General features: G+C 49.1%; 1 long non-coding RNA gene across 2 annotated transcripts; it reads left to right on the top strand.

Moving 5' to 3' along the window:
* The first annotated feature begins 2537 nt into the window (after positions 1–2537).
* LOC132010032 (uncharacterized) lies at positions 2538–12876 on the top strand. Of its 2 annotated transcripts, XR_009402129.1 has the most exons (5): positions 2538–2663; positions 4543–4607; positions 8695–8782; positions 12108–12354; positions 12647–12876. It is a non-coding gene; the product is annotated as an uncharacterized LOC132010032 (long non-coding RNA). The 2 variants fall into 2 exon arrangements; XR_009402128.1 differs by lacking the exon at positions 12647–12876 and having other exon boundaries at positions 12108–12515.
* The last annotated feature ends 289 nt before the right edge of the window (positions 12877–13165 follow it).

The following is a 13165-nucleotide window of genomic DNA, read 5'->3' on the forward strand; positions in this document are numbered from 1 at the left end:
AATGAAAAAAGCTGCCACGACCATTCATGTATGAGACTTTTTGGAGACATAGATTTTCATCTATGAAAATTAGGTGCATACCTGCGAGCAGAACTCATGGGTCACAGGGTGTGTGTGATGGTGCACTGGATGGGACTGGGGCTGGCTAGCAAGGGCTCATCTCTTCCCAACACAGCTTTCACTCGAGTCATGTTGGCAGCTCGAAATTGGCCCTCATGGGAGTGTTCCTACCAGGGAGGTTAGCAAATGGCACGGATTGGGCTTGCTTTTCTTCTGGGGAGCCCAGAAGCATTAAACGCTTACCCCTATACCACTGGGTGGATGTATGTTTAACTTTTTAAGAAACTTTTCCCAAGTGGCTGTACCATTGGTTGTTTCTATCAGTGATGTAGGAGGGTTCCAATTGCTCCACATCCTCTCCAACATCTGCTGTTGTCAGTTTTTCCTCTAAGCCCTTCTGGTAGGTGTGTGTGTGGGGGGGGGGGGGATCTCACTGTATTTTTAGTTTGAATTTTCCTGGTGACTGCTGCTGCTGAGGGCTTTCACATGTGTTTACTACAGTCATCTGTGTATCTTTCATAATGGTCTGTTTAACCTTTGGTCATTTAAAAAAAATTGGGTTTTCTTTTTATTATGGAGTGGCAGGCATTCCTTTTATATTCTGCATGTAAGCCCATTGTCAGATTTACGTTTTGAGAATATTTTCTCCTGGTCTGTGGTCTGCCTGTTTATTTTCTTCGCGGTGTAATTTTTTACGAGCACACATTGACAATTTTGATATTATACAGTTTATCAGTGTGTTTTCTTTGTGGCTCATATTTTCCTGTGTCCTCTCTGAGCTATCCTGTGGCACGCCCTCTGCCTGAAGTGGCCTTCCCCGTTGCCTCTGTCTGGGGAACCACTCATGTGTTGTCTATCATAAATAGGGTGCCCTTTCTGAAGAACTAGCAGCATTTCTGAACACTGTACCCCACTTAATCCATACCACTTTGATGATGCTAAGATGTAACTGTCTCTTTATGGGTCTTTCTGACTTCGCTGATTGGGAGTCCCAAGTGGGGATCGTGGGTCTTCTGGATTGCATTCTTATTTGTGCATTCCCATCCTCCTCGCTCATCTCCGTGTGCTGGCCCACAGCAGACCCACAGGGAATGCTAACCGATTACGTGAATTAACTTGAATGAGCTCAGGACCTTGTGAGTCTTCATGGTTGACTTCTTTTCCTTTCGGTTGCGTGGTAATGGTCAAGAATACATACATATGGGGATAGTTTATGTTACAGAACAAACGCGAGTTTGAAAAACTCTACCAGGTTCTATCAAAGCAAGAGCCATTGAGAATCCTCAGTAAGGACTCACTGAGGATCCACTGTGATTCTGCTGGGAAAAGGTCAAAGTTGGGCAGCGCTGCATTCTTGTGTGTGGCATGGGGAGGTGGGGGGGAAACGGGCCTGTGCAACGTGCACGGAATCCAATCTGACCTGCATCTAAACTTCAAGACCCAGTTAACAGAGCACTGGGCTGGTAGTTAGACAAACCTGGGGTCAAGCTCATTTGTAGCTACGTGACCTCGGGCAAGTGACTTCAGCTCTTAAATCCTCGTTTTTTAGGTATAAACCAGGGGTAATAACAGCACAGGTCTCACGGGGGTGTTGTTGGAATTAAAGGCAATGTGCGTAAGACAGCTCTGGAAATAGTGAAGTTTCCAGAACAGTTCCTGTCCTGGAGGGTTTGGACAGCCCCCCTGGAGAATGCCTGGAGGCTTCCTTGCTTTGTGGCCTTCTGGGAGCCAGAAAGCTCCCCGGGATCTCCAGCTCCAGGGCATATCTGACCTAGGCAGTTAGATCCAGTTCTGGAGCTGATAGAGTTAGAGGGATCCTGGGAAGTCCATGCAGAAACCCAGGTGAAGCAAAATACAGAAATGCCCACCATTCCAAAGAAACGGATGTCCACCCCAGATTCTGAGGACCCACTTTTTTTTTTTTAAAGATTTTATTTATTTATTTGACAGAGAGAGATCACAAGTAGGCAGAGAGGCAGGCAGAGAGGCAGGCAGAGAGAGAGAGAGGAGGAAGCAGGTTCCCAGCTGAGCAGAGAGCCCCATGCGATGCAGGACTCGATCCCAGGACCCCGAGATCATGACCCGAGCCGAATGCAGCGGCTTAACCCACTGAGCCACCCAGGCGCCCTGAGGACCCACTTTTGAGGCGTTTTCCACTTGTCTGTTTTTGCATCTGTCAAATGGTCCCCTGGAGTGGGGTCATCAACACTTCCACTGTCCTTTCCCAAACAGGGAATTGTGGGAGGGGATTCTCCGGCGGGATTGGCTGCCCCCACCATACAGACTCAGGGCTAAACGACAGACATGATGGAGAGTGTCCCCCACCCCACATGCCAGTTCCCACCCAATCTGGAGATAAGAACACTGCGGCCTGCAGCTAGCCTCCCCTCCCTGAGTCCGGTACAAACCCCACCCAGACCCGCTGGGGCTGACACCAGGGTGCCAGTCTTGTCTTTTCCAGAGGATGGCCTGAGAAAGTGGGAGTCGGCTCTGTGCATGCTGGGAGGAGCTCCCTTTAGCCTTCTTTTCTTCGGGTCGCTGTCCCGCGGACCTTCAGCATCAAGATTTGCCACGGCCGCCCGACTTGAGCAGTGCCCGAGCGGGTAGGTCCAGACGCCGGCCGGCCTGGAGAAGGCGGAGCGGCGGGGCGGGAGTCAGAACCTGCGGGCGGCAGCTCCGCGCTGCCTTGACTCGCGGCCAGGCCTGGCGCGGCGGCGGCTGTGGAATGTGTGAGCGCCATGTGTCACCGCCCCAGACTGTGGGAAAACGCTGCTCTGCTCACCTCCCAGCAGCTGCCCCGCGCCCGCCCGGCCAGCGGGGAAACAGGAGCCGCCCGCCGCCCAGGCTGGGCGCATTTCCCCCGATCGCCTCGGGGCCCTGGAAGGGCCTTTCCCTGGAGGGGAGCCGAGGACGATCTAGTCTCCGTCGGCTCCACCCGTCTACCCGCGGGGGATGGAGAAGCCCTCTAGGCGCAGACCCTACTCAGAGAAGGGCCTGGGGAGCGGGCGGGGCCTGTGGCTGGAGGGGAGGTGCGGAGATGCTCCCCACCGCGGGTGTCTGAGGGGCGCATCTTTCTGGTCCTTCACCAGGCGCCCCGATGTTGGGCCCAATGACCTGAGAGCTCTGAGCAGGAAACCCCACTGTGCCTACTTCCCGCACATCAAAAACAGCTTCTTCCAGGGCCAGGCAGGGGATCTGGGGGTCCTTCATTTTCTCAGAGACCCACAACTCCAGCCAAGTGCCTGGTTTAAGTGGGAATCAGGTGGGCCTCAGAAATCCCCTAGACTGAAGCCTTTTAAGCCCAACCATGCTGGGGGAACCTATCCAAGGTCAGCCTGCTGGGTAGCTCCAGAGTGACTTCTAAAAGCCCAGTGTAGGGGCTCGTGGGTGGCTCAGTTGGTTAAATGCCTTGGGCTCAGGTCATGATCCGGGAGTCCTGGGATCCAGTCCTACATCAGGCTTCTTGCTCCACGGGGAATGTACTTCTCCCTCTCCTTCCACTCATGCGGTCTCTTGCTATCTCTCTCTTTCAAAATATTAAATCTTAAAAAAAAAAAAAAAAAAAAAAAAAAAAAGGCCCAGTCTAGTGCTCCTTCTGCTACACTGTGACAACCCCCTTCTAGGCATCACTTCCCTCAGCCTGAGGCCTGAGGCCCCTCATTGAGTTCCCAGCCCTACTAGAAGGAGCTGAGAGGGAGGCACACGTGGAGGGGGGTGGGGGTAAACCAGGCATCCTGGGACTCCAGCAGCTTAGCCTCACTCAGCCTCCTGCAGCCAGAGGTCCTACTCCTGCCACCCCAGCTGGTGTGCCTCGGGGTGCCCTGTTCTACAGGCCTGTGATCCTGGTTAGCGAGCCCCTCCACTGCATCTCCACGCTGGATGGGAACTTCACTTTTGCTTGTCCTTCAGTGTTTCATTCTGAGGCCGGGGGGCACCCCCTCCCCGGAATGCCAGAAACACTTGATCTCTGGTCTTTCTAAGGTCTTCCTAGTGCTTAGAGCTCATGATCGTCTTCTCCCTTCTAGATTTCTTAAGGATAGACTATGTTGTCCTCCTCTCTGTAGCGCCCAAACAATAGTTTGGGGGTTCAGCTTATGATATCTGCTCTGTCTGTCAGCTGAACGCACTAGCAAATCAGTGCTTTTCAAATGCGTCTGCCACTGGCTCCAACGTTACTCACCAGGTGTGCGACCTTGGGCAAGATATTTACCCTCCTTAAAGTCTCAGTTTTCTCACTTATAAAATCGAGATAACCTCAACTGGCATTGGGTCTGGAGGGACTTGTGGAGTGAGTGGTTGGCACACAGCAGGTGAATATACGAAATTGGGCTCAGCTTGCATATAAAATTTGTCCATAAATGACAAGTACTTTCAGTGGCTGTTTGCTATGATATACCTGTCTCTTTGGCAGCTAGACTGCTGGTTAGGGGAAATTCCTGGTTATTAGTGTGAACCATCCTCTGTGTGCTTGCCCCTTCCCAGTGCCCTCCCTGGGGCCATGGTGACAAAGCCAAGATGGGACATAGAGAAGAACGCATCTGGGGGAGGTAAGTGTGAGCCACTGGAGGCATGCCATGGCCTAAAAGACTTCTGTCCCCTCAGGATCGCTGCTCCTCCTCCATCAGTGACCTTTTGCCAGCTAAGCATGTCTTGAGCCTTTGCTGTGTGCAGTGCTTTGTGCTGGGCTTTGGGCGGCACAGACCTCACATTCCTTATTGGAGGAACAGAATGGGCACTGAGAGGGGGAAATGACAGAGTACTCAGGATAGAGTTTCATTAATTTAGTGCTATAGCACATGAGGGGCAGGTGACAAGTGACACAAGGCTGGGAGCGAGGAGAGAGCAGGGACAGTGTGTGTTATTAGTCAGCTGGGGCTGCCATCGAAAAATGCCACACACGGGTGGCTTAAACAACAGAGGCTGATTTTCTCACACTTCCTTCTGGAGGCCAGGAAGTCCCAGATCTAGGTCATGGTTCATTGGTTTTTTTGGTGGGAGCTCTCCTCTTGGCTTATAGCCGCTACCTTCTCGCTGTGTCCTCGTATGGCCGGGATGGCAGAGAGCAAAAAGAGGGAGAGCAAAAAGATGGCTCTCAAATGTCTTTTCTTGTAAGGACACTAATGCCATCAGATTAGAGTGGTACCGTTATAACCTCATGTAACCGTAATTACTTCCTGAAAGGGCCTATCTCTAAACACACCTCACATTGGGGGAGTCAGGGTGCCAACATATGAACTTTGGGGGGACACACTTCAGTTCATAGCAGTGGATAGGCGAGCAGAAGGAATGCCTGGGGAAGGGAAGAGCTTGGGCACAGGTGCAAAGACAGGGGTGAGTGAGCAGTGAGGAGCCCAACGTGGCAGGTACCACAGACATGTGTCAGCTGGAAAGTAAGTTTGAGAAGCTTGGGGGTGTGGCCGGATGATGGAGAGTTTTGAAGGCTGAGTTTGTGCACAGAATGCCTGGAAATAGGAGCTGGAGAAGGTATGCGTATGGAGTAGTAAACACGTGTGAAAAGACAACGGTTACAAGAGGCTTTAAAAGCTTCTCACGGGGAAACGTTCTAGGAAACCTCACCCTCGTTTTCACATGAAGACACTGCGGCTGAGAAAGGTCAAGGACCAGACTAAGGTCACCAGTAGGTCAGTGGAACCCCAGGCTCAGATATGTGCCTGGCTGGCTCCAGTAGAGGACCCGCCTTCCATTGTCCACCTTGGCATCAGGGCACTGGGTGGGGACAGGGGTCCAAGGGCGGGGTCCACATGCTGGTCTGGAGACTGGTGATCAGAGGGAGGAGAGAGCAGAGGCAAAAAGCTGCTGAGCCTGTAGCAGTGATGTAGCAGTCCCTCACGTGGCCGGGGCAGGCAGCTGTGGGGAGTGGATCTGAATTGATCTTGAGGAGTGAGCAGGATCTGGAATGAAGGGTGGGAAGAAAGAAGGGCGTTGTATATGTGTCGGGCTATTTCAGTGGCCGTTATCATAGCTGCTCGAGATGGCACTCTGAACTGTATGTTTCAGTCCATGCTTTAAATAGTAGCACACTGGAGCCGACCAAAATCCAAACAATATGACAAGACAGACAGAAACATCTGGAAGACATTAAGTGTTTGTGAGACGGGTTTTCCTGATAAGTCAAAATCCATGGCTCTGACTTCTAGGGAAACCCATCATTTTCTAGACGCAGAAACTGAGGCTTAGGAAGAATACCAGCTGCCTAGAGTTGCACAGAGAGCAAGTGGCAGAGCTGTTTGACCCCAAGATCTATCTGGCTCTAATATCTGTCCGCTGTCCACCCCCACGACGCCAACACTGGGTCTGTTTGACACTTGGATATCAAGCCTCCACGTGGTAACTATATTTTCCAAACCCCAAATAGGGACACATGGTTGGACAAGTGTGAAGGCACTTCTGGGGACATGAGACTAGAATGTTTTAAATTAAGACCATCCTAGCAAATCCAGGACATCTGGTCATCAGGGATATCCAGGGCCTGCCCACACCCTTGGCACGAGTCTGGCTTTTGCCATTTAATATCCTTTTCCATCGCGAACGCCCAAGATCTATTTTTTGGTTGGAGCATGTGCCACACACAAATGAGAGATGCTTAAAAAGATCAAACAGCTGGAGAGAGATTGCAAGGACATTCCTTTTAGGGCCACCTAAAAGGGGAGAGAGCAGGAGAGGGCAGGGCTGTGGCAGAGGCTCTGGACTCACCCGGGGCTCTAACTCCTCCTAGGAGTGGTGAGGCGCTGGAAGCTGAGGGCAGATTAATGCTGTCGGATTTTCACCGGTGTCAGGAATGCAGTCCCTCCTCCCCCTCGCCCTCCTCTTTTCTGGGCTCTTCCCCCTTGCTCTTCTTGAACTTCAGCCGCTCCCTTCCTGTCTCCCACTCACATCTGCAGCTGTGCATGTGGTACCTAAGGGAGGGGGTGGCTGGCTTCTGGAGAGTGGAGACAATTTACTAGGTGCCGATAGGGCTGGCTGGAGAGCCTGCTTCTGTGAAACGGGCCCAGCCGTGGCAGGTTAGTATAGAATCGCACCGTTCTACACGGGGGTTGTACATGAAGCTGTTCTGTGAAGAATTGGGCCACATATGTTTTGGATTCGGTGGGAGTTGGGGTCAATGTCATGTTGATGCTGTTAGGATAAAATGCCAGTCTACAGAGCAGTCATCTGGGGAGGCCTAATGGCAGTAATTTGAGGTTTGTATATTCGAGGTTGCATGTTTGCCTTATTTAAGAAATGAAAAGTGGGGGCGCCTGGGTGGCTCAGTTGTTAAGCATCTGCCTTTGGGTCATGTCATGAGCTCAGGGTCTTGGGCTGGAGCCCTGTGGGCAGCTCCCTACTCAGTGGGGAGTTTGCTTCTCCCTCTCCCTCCGCCCTTTACCACCCCCCTCCCCCCCATGAAGCTTGTGTGCATGCGTGCTCTCTCTCAAATGAATAAATAAAATCTTTCAGAAAAAGATTATTCATTTGAGAGAGAGAGAGAGGTAGGGATAGTGAGACAGCTTGAGAGGGGAAGAGAGGGAGAAGCAGGCTTCCTGAGTAGGGAGCCCGACACAGGCCTTGATCCCAGGACCCTGGGATCACGACCTGAGCTGAAGGCAGACTGAGCCTTCAGCCTTCAGCCTTTTACTGACTGAGCCACCCAGGCAGTCCATCAAATGAATAAATAAAATCTTAAAAAAAAAAAGAAGAAGAAGAAATGAAAAGTGAGGTGGGAAGTGGTGTGTGTGTGTGTGTGTGTGTGTGTGTGTGTGTGTATGTATGTGGAGAGAAGTAGAAAACACATGATTGTAGAGTATGAAGGGGTTGGCCTCAACAAATGTATAGCCCATCCTCTTCACTTTATAGATGGGGATACTAAAGTCTAGACTGAGAAAGTTACTTTTCTAGGATCAATGACTAGTCAGTGGTTGTACTGGACATGGTCTCCAGGTCTTCTGGTTCAAATAGAAGGCTTCCCCTTCTCCTGTCAGGCCATGTTCTGCCATATCATACACAAGGCCCAAGACAGGAGTGGGGAGGTGGGGGAGGGGAGAGGAGATGTGATCTCTAATGTCAGGGTTTCACAGACTAATTGGGAAGATCACGACCCCACTAGAGAACAGCTCCAGACTCTACTGGCTGGGATGTCAGATCCAGGGAGACAGCCCAGGGGCCTGTAGAAGTGAGATACAAGGAAGCCTTCCAGGCCCAGATGGTTGGGGAGGGGGAGGGAATGGCTGAAGGAGCCACATGCACAGCCGCCATGATGTAACATTTTCTTGAATGATACCTCTTGCTTCAACTCTTGTCTAGAGAAGGTTTGATGAATTTAATTGTACCAGTACTTTGCTTTCCCATTAAATTGCACATTGATGGCTGCTAAAACTTCTTTCTCTGCAGAGGGTTAAATGTCTGTGACAGAGAAGCTCCTGACTTCTTAGCCCAATGTGCTGAAGAAGGCCATTAACTAAGTGGTTAACAAGGCTAATTTGTCATTCCCGTGTTTTAACCTATTGTGCTTTTATAACATTTTTCTTCCACAGCATTTCAAAAGTCTCTCTGTCTAGTTTCTCTTGGAGAGAACCAATTAGCAGGCAGAGAATGAGTTATCATTAAAGTTACTCATCTAGTTTTCCTTTTTATCAGGAAACTCGGTTGAGAGCCTCTGGAAGACGGGGGTCCCGACTTACACATCTCTCCATCTCCATGGTGGCTGTCACAAGCTCCCACCCAGGTCTGGCTCAGAAGGAACTTCTGTTAGATTAAACTGATGACCAAAGCTGGTGGCATGTTCAAGTCATTCCCCCAAGCCTTGAGAGGTGCCTAGCTAGATCTATCAGCTGTGAACCCAGCATCATACTAACACTTTACATGAATTTCCACTGTAAGCAATGTCACCTGATGGCGAACGTCTTGAGGAACTGATCCGAGTCTTACCTACCTTGGAATCTTGATTCTTAGCCCAGTGCCTGGTACAAAGAAGGAGCTCAAGAAATGTTTCTTGGATTATATAGAACTGAAACACATTTTTCTATTAAAGGGCCTCTGTCCCTAAACTTAGATTACATACCGTTACAAGTAAAAGAGATTTAAAAAAATCATTTTCTCCTTTGGAGACTGTGCCATTAGCTCCTTCTTCAAGGTCAGTAATTCTGATCTGATCCCTGTTGTTCACACAAGAAGTGACAACTTGCCTGACACTTCAGAGTCCCTTTCTCTTACCTAGATTGATTTTTTAATTTTAATTTTTTAAAGCACAGACCCATCTTTCATCTATGCAGGACAATGTATCTGGGTTGACAAGATGTTTTCTCAGTTTCCTCATCTAAGCAAGCTTTAATCAGTTTGTTTCTGCCTCGTTCTAGTCCTGAAACATTTTTTTTTTTTTTTTGACCCAGAGTTTATGGTAGAAATTTACATTAGGAAACTTATCTGCATCTTTCTGGGATTTTCATCTTTAGATCATTAGGATAAGCACCCCCCCCACCCCATTCCTTGGATGATAACTTTATTTCAGAACATGATCTTGGGCTGCACGTTCATTCATGTGACTACCAACGGATCCAGATGAACTTTACTGGAATGTAAATACTGTAGCTGGAAGGCAAGATCAAAACCATTCCCCGTACAGAAATGTTAATCTCTCTATTGCCAAGGGGGAAACACAGCAGTCTGACACGTAAGGCGATGTCATGCATTTTTACATTAAGTGGAATCTTGTGTCTATATCGAATGGTTGAGTTTGTTTACAAATGATAGGTAAAGTCCCAAGGTCCACAGAACCACCTGATGTTCCTGGCTGAATGTCAGTCCCACCAGAGATGTTTGGAGAAATCACTGCTCTGGCCACAGTATCAACAAGCACCATCTGATAGTATTTCATCTGCCTGAACTGGGTCACCAGAGACTAAATGAAAAGACTACATTTCCATTTCCGTGTGTGTGTGTGTGTGTGTGTGTGTGTGTGATGTGGTGATGGCCTGGTGGGTCTTGTAGGTTCATGCAAAACAACGAGAGAAAAGGTTAAGCTTAATGAACAAAGTGTAACCGATTATTATTATTATTTTTTAATGAAACAACCTCTATAGATTTCTTTTTTATTTTATTTTATTTAAAAGATTTTATTTTTTCATTAGACAGAGATCACAAATAGACACAGAGGCAGACAGAGAGAGGGGGAAGCTCTCTGCTGAGCAGAGAGCCTGATGCAGGGCTCAATCCCAGGACCCTGAGACCATGACCTGAGCCGAAGCCAGAGGCTTAACCCACTGAGCCACCCAGGCACCCTAGATTTCTTCTGTATATTATGAAATCAGTAGATATTCCATAAAGAAAGAGTAAATCTTTTCTTTCTTTTTTTTTTTTTTAAAGCTTTTATTTGTTTATTTGACACAGGCAGAGAGAGATCATAAGTAGGCAGAGAGGCAGGCAGAGAGAGAGGGGGAAGCAGGCTCCTTGCTGAGCAGAGAGCCCTAGTCATAGGACCCTGAGATCATGACCCAAGCCAAAGGCAGACGCTTAACTGACTGACCCACCCAGGCACCCCAAGAGTAAATCTTTTTTGACTTAAAAGAATGTTTGGACTTTCCCTGGGTACACTTCTGTCATTGGGTCACATTTAGATGGAGCACTTTGGGGAAGTGTGACTCTCTGTAACTGATGGCATATGGAGAGACTCAGAGTACATAATATAGCCATAATATAGGGCCTTTCGGGATTTGATAGGCTCCAGGCTGTCCCTGCACGCAGACTTGCCTACTTCTACAACCTTCAGCTCAAGACCTCTCTTAGGCCAGGCCTAAAATAGGCTGTTGGCAAAGAACAGGTATTACTCTCGGGTTAAATAAATATTTCATGCAATTTCTTTCACCTGGCCAATCACTTATTGGATCTGATTGACCTAGAACCTTCTGGTTATTAAAACACCCTTCTATCTCTACCCCTGAAGAAAGAAAAATCGATTATCTCGACAATAACAGCAACCACACACACACACACACACGCGCGCGCGCGCACACACACACACACGTGTGCAAGCACACTCTCTTCGAGCGTTCTGACGTGTCGGTGGAATGCCTTCACTTATTTAGGCAAATTACACAAAGTAAAAAGTTCACATCTGTTTTGAGCTCGCCTCTGGTAGCACTAGTGTTACTGGATTTTATAAAAAAGGAATTCCAGTTACAGCAAGTACATTTATAAAAGCATAACTGGGATGGATGAAATTGAAGTAAGTTCACTAGGTTAGATCAATAGTCCATCCTGGTTGCACGGTCACCTGGGGAGCCTCAGAAAAACACTGATGCCAGTGGCCAGGGTTCAGGACAATTAAGTCAGGATCTCTGGGGGTGTGGCCTGAGCATCTGTATTTTAAAAAGCACCTCCAGAAGGTTCTAACCTGCAGCCAGCGCTGCGAACCACAGAGGTAGGTAAGCATGGACTTTGTGCTATAATATGTGTTCAGTAAATTACATGGTAATGATAATTATTAAATACATTAAAAAAAATCTTGGCCTTTCTTGTAGAAATAGCTTTAGAGGGGATAAGAGATGTCCTGAAGTTTCTTTGCGTGAAATATCTTAATCTTGCAAAGGTTTGGCTTCCATTGATTGAAAACACAAATAGATCTCAACCGAGGAGCCTGTGAAGGAATGAATGGATTTCCAATCTGTGTTTTCTTGTTTACCATGGAAAATATGCAATCCAAGGGAAACACAGGTGGTCACACTGTCAGGGGCCTCTATTTTTATCATAGCAAAGGGCTCTAAGCATTCGTACGCAAGTATTTCAAGTAATACAAAAGGAAGACTAACTTTTCAAGGTTACAGGGCTTTAGGTTTCCTAGGGCAAATTCAGGTTCTTCTCTTTCAGCCCTCTGTTGAAAAATCACTTCAGATCCAATACAGACTGAATTCCAAAACAACTGAAAAACAAAGAAAGCTCACGACGGGCGCTGAAATGCAGCATTTCTCTTCACTTAGGGTCTTTTGTGTTTAGCTTTCGCAACCCTTTTGTTTTGCAAAAAAAGAAAAGAAAGAAAAAAAAAAAATCCTTTCTAGGTGGGGAGAGGGAAGCCAGATCCCCGGCTGCTGGATTGGGACGCGGAGCTGGGGACGAAGACGCGGCAGGTCCCCTGGAGCAGGCGGCGCGCCCTCACGTCCCCGGGGCCTCGGTACCCCCTCCCTGCCCGGGCGTGTGCGGACGTGTCTCGGGCGTGACCTCGGAGCAGCTGCGCCACCGCTCAGCCTCGCGGCGGGAGAAACCCGAGCTCCCAACCAAACAGCTCCATCTTTGGCAAGTCCTCTGGTATTTAAGGCGCTGCCGGTGGGGAGAGATGCCGCGTGCCTGAGCCGCTCTGGGAACTCACGAGCTCTGCTTGCCCTGGTTTTACGTTTCAGAAGCGTCTGAACATCTGCAGGGAAACCTCCCCCGGGTGGCGGGGCCTGGGCCGGGCCGGAAACAGCCAATGCATCTGCAGCGAGAGGCGGGGGTTGGGGTGGGGGAGCCTGGTGTGTCCTCAGCCTTGGGGGGGGGGGGGGGGGGGGGCGGGAGGACTGGGTGTTTCTTTTCTTCTTTCTTCTTGTCCTCTTTTCTGCAGGAATTAGGTGGTCCGCAGAGGCTGAGAATATTTCAACCCCTGCAAGACAAGCTCGGGCTCCCCAAGGCTGTGACAAGTTTTCATAATACTGAGCTGCCTCTACCAGTGTGAAGTCCGGGGGTACCAAGCTGGTGGAGACGGAAAAATGGTGGATTCTTTTCTGGGAAGAAGTTTCAAGGCCGCGTAATGGTAGCTAACATTGACTGCCCACTCTGTGTTAAGCATTTTAATACAGTGACTCATTTAGTCCTTGCAATGCCCATATGAATCCTGTGAAAAAGGGATTCTCACCATCGCTGCTTTATAGATAGAGGAAGAGAAGCAGAGAGGTTCAGCCTATAGAAGAGGCACAGAGAGGTTCAGCAACTTGCTCAGGGTCACACAGCTAGTGGCTGGTAGGGCGGAGTTTAAATTATTACCCCAGGGCCTGTGCTGGTAATCACCACTCTGCTCAACAGAGGAAAGACGCTGGAGTCTAGAATTTCCCTCCGAGCACAACAGATGTCAATAAGGTGGAGA

Source organism: Mustela nigripes, chromosome 2 (genome assembly GCF_022355385.1).
Source record: "Mustela nigripes isolate SB6536 chromosome 2, MUSNIG.SB6536, whole genome shotgun sequence".
In the NCBI taxonomy this organism is placed as follows: domain Eukaryota; kingdom Metazoa; phylum Chordata; class Mammalia; order Carnivora; family Mustelidae; genus Mustela; species Mustela nigripes.